This window comes from Rhinolophus sinicus, chromosome 5 (assembly GCF_057876585.1).
Source record: "Rhinolophus sinicus isolate RSI-liver-muscle chromosome 5, RSI-T2T, whole genome shotgun sequence".
In the NCBI taxonomy this organism is placed as follows: Eukaryota; Metazoa; Chordata; class Mammalia; order Chiroptera; family Rhinolophidae; genus Rhinolophus; species Rhinolophus sinicus.
The window spans coordinates 30,625,349-30,634,684 of record NC_142505.1 but is presented as its reverse complement, the minus strand read 5'-3'; positions in this window follow the sequence as shown (position 1 = coordinate 30,634,684).

Below are 9,336 nucleotides of genomic sequence, written 5' to 3'. Positions count from 1 at the left end.
GGGGCAAGCCAAGACCGTCGCAGGGGCAGGAAAGCCATCCTGTTTCCCAGGCACATTAGGTGAGCCCCTGCCTTCTCGCTTCCATTCCTTTCACGATTGACAGAGGGCAACCTTGTCTGAAGCAGGATATCCACGGATTAAGGAAGCAGTGCACTTTCCCTGCCAACTCTGTCTGTTGAAAAATGAAGAGGAACGGTAACACCTTTGTCATCCACCTCCAAAGGACCCGATCAGGCCTAGCTAGGCCTTCCCTGGATCAAAGGGCGGAATGGCCCCAGCAAGTCTGGGCTAGGCCTAACCTGGCAGCAAAGCAGGTGTCCTCAGGGATCAGCAGGTCAGGGAAATGTGCAACACCAGCTGGTGCAAGATAACATGGAGGGGTGCAGCCAGTGCCAACGCGGAGATCAAGCCCAGCTAAGGCATCCCGTCCTAAACATGTTTGTGATATGATATTGTGATTTCTGTTCTTTAACGTAGTGATGGAATGGATTCATTGGTGCCTTTCCTAACTCTGAATCAACCTCTAGCGTGTGAGGCAGCCAACTCTTACAAGCTTGTGAGGGTCAATTGTTTAATTTTCAGGAATTTCCAAGCCGGTTGAGGTCATGTTGACTGCTTAAAATTAGCACCATTCTTTGCTAGAAGCAAAATTAGCTTAAAATTAACTATGGTTAAAATTAGTTATGGTAGGAATATTTACACCACAGGAATTGACAAATCCTACAAATCAGGACTTCTTTTCTCTTTCCCAGAGATCTGGTTGTTAAACCAGCACACTGCTGCTTGTATTCCTGAAATAAACTGTGCTTGGTCTTAATGTATTATTTTTTGTATCAGTCCCAGATTTTTATTTTTAACATAAATGAGATTGGTCTGTAGCGGTTTTTTTTTTTTGTTGTTATTATTTTGAAGGGTACATTCTTCATCAGCTTTATTTCTTAAAGCTTTCCATATTTTTCTATGACCTAGGATCTCTGATTCTCAACCTCTGGCGAGTATTTTAAAATGCAGCAGCCCAGGCCATGCCCCTGATCAATAATCAGAATGCCAGTATTTTTTTAAAAACTCGGCAGATAATTCCAATGTTCGGCCAAGGCTGAGAATCACTACCCTAGCCTAGTACTTCTTAAATGTTCACATACACACAAATCACTCAGGGAACTTGTGAAAATGCAGGGTCTAATTTAGTTGATCTGGGTGGGGGCTTGAGATTCTGTATTTCCAACAAGCTCCCAGTTGATGCTGATGCCACTGGTCTTTGGAGCATATTTTAAGTAGCAAGGATTTGAATAACATTGTAATTATCTGTATCTAAAAGGTAAGATAAAATTCAGCTATGCAGCCATTTCATCTTGATGCCTTTTATTGGGGTGACAATGGTTAGTAAAGTTACACAGGTTTCATGTATATGATTCCGTAATACATCACCTATATATCATATTGTGTGTTCACCACCCAGAGTCAGTTCTCCTTCCATCACCATATACTTGATCCCTTTCATTGTCATCAACCACTGGTAACCGCTAAACTATTGTCCGTGTCCATGAGTTTTTGTTTCTTCATTTGTTTGTCTTGTTCCTTTGTTGTTTTCAGTTTTATATCCCACACATCAGTGAAATCATACGGTTCTCAACTTTTTCTGTCTGACTTATTTCACTTAGCATAATAATCTCAAGATCCATCCATGTTGTCACAAATGGCACTATTTCATTTTTTATGGCAGAGTAGTATTCCATTGTGTACATCTTCTTTATCCATTCATCTATCGAAGGACACTTTGGTTGTTTCCATGTCTTGGCCACCATAAATACAGCTGCAATGAACATTGGAGCACATATATCTTTATGGATAAATGTTTTCAGATTTTTTTGGTAGATACCCAGGAGAGGGATTGCTGTGTCATATGGTAATTCTCTTCTTAATTTTTTGAGGAACCTCTACGCTGCCTTCCATAGTGGCTGCACCAATCTGCATTCCCACCAATCGATGCCTTTTCAACATCAAATATCATTACCTTTCTAACAATTTCTATAGTAATTGGTTTATTTAAATTTTCCATTTTTTCCTATGTCAATTTTGGTATTTTGCATTTTGAGAGAAATCTGTTTTACTAGGTTTTCAAATTTACTGCTATTGAGCGACATTTAATAGTCTTACATTATTTAAAACTCTTCTGTATCCATAATTATAAGAATTCAAATCCAAAAAATTTTAAAAATATTAAGCCAATCAGCCAACTATCTGTGGGCTGAGACTAATCCTTGGATTTTTAAACTGCGACCCTGCCAAAGACCCCCAATTATTCCAATAATTTCTCCAGCTTTTGAGTTGTCACTCACTCCAGAAAATTCTGTTATGATATATTACTGAAGAGGTAATATCGGAAATAGTTTCACAGCTAAATTATACTTACCAACTATGTAATTCAATCACTTTATTTTACAGATGGGGGAACTGAGGCCTAGAGAGGCACATGACTTACCCACTAGTAGTGGAAAAGGTAAGATTAGAACCGGAGACGTGCAGGAACCCAATCAGGGACAGAAGATATGTCACCTTAGCATAGCTCCTACAATTCAACAATGCAAGAACGGACACTGAGTGTGAATGGTGTAAAACGCACAGTGTTTATCTGGCATCCAAGGCCTTTTATATTCAGACCACTTTTGCTAGGTTCACAGTTTTTTTCCATGACTCCAAGGGGAAAGCAATGTTATTAAGAAACCAATGATTGGAACCTTTGTGTTGGTTTTTTGTTTTGTGCTCACATTCATACAAACAGTGTGAATGTAAAGTGGTCCAGCCTCTGTGGAAAACAGTACGGTGGTTCCTCAAAAAATTGAAAATATACTTACCACATGATCCAACAATTCCACTTCTGGTTATAAACGTCAAACTTAAAAGCAGTTATTTGCTCTAAGAGACATTTGCACACCCACGTTCATAACAGCATTATTTACAATAGCTAAAACATGGAAGCAACCCAAGTGTCCATCAACAGATGAATAGATAAGCAAAATGTGGTCTATACAATGGGATATTATTCAGCTTTAAAAAAGAAGGAAATTCTGACATATGCCAAAACATGGAAGCAAAAGGGGGAGAGAGAAGTTTTACCCAGAGCCCATGAACATGCACTCATTACCGTGGATGCATCTGGAGTGCTGCTGCTGTTGCTGCCACCGTTAAATTCATCATTTCTCCCACTGAGTAGAAAGCCAAAGCCTACCTGGTTCACGGTATAAGACCTACAGAACTGCTGGAGCTCTTACCCTGGCCACCATGGCTGGACCCTCCCCTGGACCCTACAACCACCTACCACAGCTGCTGCTAATGTCACAAACAGAAAAAAAAGAAGAAAAAAAGGCTTTTCCTTCCTTCTGTCTCCAACCAACCTCGTACAAGTGATTTGCACTAACAGAACGTAACCGGCAAGGAACCAGCTGGCAAGGAAGTTTGGGAAATGTAGCTTCCAGGCTGCAGCCCCTGAGATAGAGGAGAATGGAGAAAGGCAGGAATGAGGCTGAGTAGCTGCAGATGATATCCGGGTATAGCTGCCAAGAGGAAGCCGCGAGGCAAGAACACAGCTCCTGAAAGTCAAGTCTTGGAATTCAAACTAATCTTACCAAGTAACAATCAGCAGCCCTGAGCTATCACAAATACCACCTAGCGTGGCCCTTTTCTCTGGTCTTCCCATAAAAACTACCTGGGTCAGAGGACAGTCTCCTCCCCTGGCCTCAGGGGGACAGCCAAACATTGCTGAGCACACCCTGAGGGAGATCTCTGTGTACTGAAAGTCTTCTGTTAAGGCAGAAACAGTCAGCCTAGAAATCAGAGGTCCCATTCCATTCCCAGGTTAGGAGCTGTACTAGTTAGCTTGGGCTGCCATAATGAAGTGCCACAGACTGGGGAGCTTAAACAACAAACATTTATTTTCTCACAATTCTGGAGGCTTGAAGTCCAAGATCAAGTTTGGTTTCTGAGGCCTCTCTTCCTGGCTTGCAGACAGCCACCTTCTTGCTGTCCTCACATAGCCTTTTCTCTGCAGGAAAATCCCTGGTGTCTCTCCTCTTCTTATCAGGCACCAGTCCTGTTGGATTAGGGCCCACCTTTATGACCTCATTTAGGCTTAATTACCTCTTTTAAAAGGCCCTATCTTCAAATACAGTCACAGTAGGGGTTAGGGCTACAAAGCATGAATTAAAGGAGTGGGGGTGGGGTGGGAGCAGAGGTGGGAGTAGGGCAACACAATTCAGTCACTAAAAGGAGCCAAGTGGATATTTGCAGCTCTGAGAATAAACAGAGCCCTGGCTTTTAAGCCTGGGTCAGGAATGTGCTGAGTCATTCCCCCATCCCCTTACCTCCATAATTGTGCGAGCCAATTCCTTATAATAAATCTTCTCTCTCTCCTCTCTCCTCTCTCTTCTCTCTCTCTCTCTCTCTCTCTCTCTCTCTCTCTCTCTCTCTCTCTATATATATATATATATATATATATATATATATGATATTAGAATACTTTTTTTCTTAATGTAAAAACATATATTCTCATTACAGAAAACATGAAAATTTCAGACAAGTTTAAAGAAGAAAAAGTATCAACTGTAATTGAACAACTCTGAACTATATATTGTAACCATTTTGGATTGGTTCCTTCTTGTGTATTTTAAAAAATATATCATCAACCTATCCTTTTACAATATTTATTATTAAACACAATTCAAACCATTCTTATGTATAGTTCTATAGTCTAGCTTTCTTATATTACATTTTATAATGAGCATTTATTTATATTAACAATTTTCAAAATAATTTCAATGATTGCACCATATTCTAACACATACTATAATTTATATAATCAATCTCCTGTTTTTTAAACATCTGAGCTGTTGCCACCTTTTCATTACTCTAAATAGCACTGTGATGAAATCTTTGTATAAACACCTGATTGTTTCCTTAAATTGGATTCCTAACTATGGGATTACTGGATCAAAGTTTATGTACAGATTTATGGATTTGCTATACGATGACTACTTGTGTACTAGCCCTATGCTGTCCAGTGTGGTAGCCACGTAGCCACATGTGACTAGTTACATTTAAATTTAAATGTAATTTTAAAATCAGTTCCTCTGTTGCACTGGCCACCAGCCTTAGTCCACAACAGCCATACGGGGCTGGTGGCTACCATATTGGACAATGCAGACAGAGAACATATCCATCATTTCAGAAAGTTCTAGAGGACAGTGCTATTTTAGAGAAACCATACTTTTGCACCTCCATAATCAATCTTGCTACTACTCCTTTATCAGCATTGAATAGTATCATTTTTAAGCCTTATACATTTGATAGGCAACAAAGGTAGTCTCAATTTAACTCATAATTATTTCTATTTATAGTTAACCATTTTGTCCATTTTTTTAGCAGTTGTATTTCCTCTGGGAATTGTCTCATTTTGCTAGTCTTGGTACTTTTCTTACTGATCTAGACATGCTTGGTAAGATACGCCAGAGGAGCTATGTGTTATGTTCTCATCTCCACAACCATGCCCCAGACCACAGCACATGACACCTCTGCTGGAAAAATGTGCAAATATCCTTCCAAATGATGGTGACAGTTGCCACATTCAGGTTTTCCGTAGCCTTTCTTCCTCTTTTTCTTTCCTTTGGTGTTCTGTCTGTTTGTGTTTAGCTTCCAGGCTATTTTACTATGGCTTAGTGAAGATATGGCTGGGCTGTCTCTCTGCGTCTCTGTATGTGCCCCCAGCGTCGTCCTTCCCCAGCCGTTGGTACTACTGCCAGAAGGACCCCACAGTGCCGTTTGCCTAGCACCTGTTGAACACTACTTGATAAAATGCTCCACATTTGAAAAGAGCAAAAAGGAAAGTTAAAAAAAAAAAAAAAAAAAAGCTAATTTTATTTTTAATGGAAATTTGGTTTCAGTAGCAGAGCCTATTTAAGTTTGTATTAAATATTTGCTCCCCAACAGCAAACATGGTCCTGCAAAACACTCTCTTGGTATACATGCTTTATTTCACAATTTTCCCTTCCTTCGTTGACAACTGTGAAATAGGGAACCAAATGCTATCAGTGATAACGATGGATAATGTATGAGGCAAACAAGCATCCACGCTGCAGTTCCTTTTCATGCTTTGCCTTAATCCTGAGCAACAGGAAAAATGAATCCCCAACCATTTAGCGATGAGGGACGTGCAAAGGGATATTTGATTTACCCACAATAAAAAAATTTAGGATCCTTGATTGGTGTCCAGCATATATAATACTTATGTTCCCCAATGCGCCTGGCATGAGGACTTTGCAGACTCTTTCATGCCCATTGCCTAAAAAGGCAGCCTAACTTTACTTGAGAGCAAACTACTTTCAGTAAGCAAAGTAGATTGAAGGCTGGATGCAATCTCCCTGGCTTTCTTATTCCCACAGTGAGGCCAACGTTGATCTTATGAGCTAAAGTTGACCTAGAAAACACATTTGTGAGTATTTTCCTTCCTCTTCAATGACAGAAAACACGGGACAGGCTAGAATTGAAATAAAGATGGGGGTTGAAGACAATTGGCATATTTGGCATCTAGCGCCACCGGGTGGCGACACATCCAAATCCTGGGCCCTTTCAAGGATACCAAGATTTAAAAACGACAGCCCTTTTGAAGGAGTTTGGATTTAACGATAATCATGGGAGCGATCATTTTCTTGGAGACTATAAACTAGAAATAACTAGCACTTGACTGGCACTTTGTAGTAAACAAAGCATTCTCACACGATCTCTTTTAATCCTGGCAGCAGCCCTGTGCCGTAGGTAGTAGGATCTCAACTTTAGAGATGTGAAGACTGAGGCTCAGAGAAGCTGGAGTTTGAATTGGGCAAGTTCTGGACTTGAACTTAGATGTTCATATTCCAAATCCTGTAATATATTAATATCATTGTATCTAGTATGTATGTAGTACTATGTTGTGCAGTATATATTAAAAATTCAAAAGAAATACATAGCATAGGGTACATGGCATTGGGTATACTATATACCAATACCATACATAATATACACTATACAGATACCACGCTATAGTACTACAGTACTTATGCTATTTTCTACAGTACTGCTAACCAGTACTCACTACCTTTCTAAGGTTGTTGCCTGATAGGCAGTATTAGTTGACTCTCTATAGTCTGCAATTCAACAAATGCTGTTGTTGAGTTTTGCTACTAAGCCATGCCCTTGCTTTCCTGGGTCCCTGGACACCCAAATTGTGAGAGACTCTGCTTCTCTGCTGTCTTAATCTGGGGGTGCAATAATGGAGGTATGCTTAGGGACAATGAACACACGGAAACTGAGACAGTGGGACTACAGCCATGTATTTATAATGCTCGGCTTTTTTGTTTGTTTCTTAATCCAATTCACTGGCTCATAGCTAAAACTGTGATGGACTGTGTCACCTTATTCATTTAACTAGAAGTATATTTTACAACCAGTATATTTTAAAGCGGGGTCACTGAGAGGTTACCTTGCTCAGTGTCAGAGGTAGGCATATCGTTAGGCCAGCTTTAAATATTCCAGGTGAAAACTCCTGCAGGCTTTCCTTTATGGGGTAGGAATTTGAGGCTATAACTGCTCCTGTGGCTGAAGACAACTTCAAGTTGTGTTTGGAGGAAACAGTTAGCCTCTTTCACAGATGTTCCCCCAGCCAACTGGCAAAGGGAGAGAGACCTTTTCTTTCTGACAAGGCCGGGGTCCTTGTCAGCCTGCTCAGCTTTCTTTAGAGTGTCACTCCCATCTGTCAGGCATATGATTTACCCTGGATCAACGACCTCCAGTAGATACATTTCTCAGTACACCTGCCCCCATTCCACAAATGAGGAATCTGAGGTTCAAACAGGTAAGTGATGAGGTCACAATTCCAAATGACTTCTGATAAAAAAAGCCCACGCTTATCCTTCTACATCATACTGCTCCCCATTTTCTACTTCAAATATCCTGTTTGTATCCCGCTCAGCCACTAAAATCCATGTCACATTGGTCAGACCTAATAAAGAGGTGAAAGGACTTCTGTGGAGGGGGCATTAGGCAGTTTGGGGGCTAACACTGGATGTGGGATTCATTAGGTGAGGGGGCTTAGCGGAAAGAGCCCCGGCCTGGAAGTGGGGCGCTCTCCCCTCACAGACTGCTCTGGGGCAGGGTGTGACTCTTCCCTCTCTAAGGCCCATAAGCATCTATCCTGTAGGTCCATCTTCCGTACAAGTTGAGTTTAAAGAAAAATAAAAACACTGCAAAGGACAAAATAGGTACTATTATCAGTTTTGCTTTCACCTAATATAGTCATCCTCTAGCCTTCAAAAGGGGATAGAATGTACAATGCAACAGACCAGCAAGAAATAAGGGTTCTTCTTGTTTCCCCCGCTCCACGGGCCCCTCCTAAGAAGTCAAGGAGAGATGGCAGGACACCCAGCAAGCATGCTGAGACCCACTGCCTGTCCCTCTTCTCAGGAGCCAGGATTTATTCCAGTTGCAGAAAATGTCTATGACTATTACCCAGCCACCGCCCCACTGGGAAGCCTCCTCTTCAGATGTGGTTGGGGTTGAAGGGCCCTACCTTGCTGCATGTGCAGGCCACAAAACGCTCAAGACAAAGGCTCTCATAAACAGCCTTCTGCGAAAAAGGAAACACGAAGGCTTAGAGGATCATGTTTTGTTAGCAGGCCAAAAGAACTTGGATTTTTTTCATGAAGTAAAAGTCATTCTATGGGAATGCTTGGGAAACAGGACAGCAGACCAGTTTAAGGATTTTCCCATATTCCATCAAACACCAGCTATGTAATTTTGGCCACGTCAGTCATTTACCCCCTAACCACTACCTCCTATGTCCCAACATGGAACTGGGACAGTCCATCCGCTATATTCCTGAAGAAACTGCACTGGGCAGATGGGGGGATGTGGTGGCCTTCCCCGCTCTCCCTCGGGGCAGTGTGGCCAGGAACTGGACCAGTTAGAGAGAGTCTCAAGAATTAGGCAGGGAGCCACGGTGGGTTCCTGAGATAGAGCAAAAGTGGTACTTGTGGAACACTGGTCTTGAAGAGGCAAATACATGAACTGAAGCAGAGAAACATGGACAAATATGAGACACTGGGAAGAGAATAATCCTTCAGGCTAAAAATAGATATGGATGTGTTATTTTAGTCTATTTGGCCTCATTTTTCTACAGGGTTGTCTGACACGCTGCCTGGAGACACACTTACAGACTCACAGAAGTAATGACAAAGATCTCTTTAAGTGCTACAGGGTCCTTAATGCTTTCCTTCGGGGACTTTTACAGTCAGACAGCATGGCTGTACT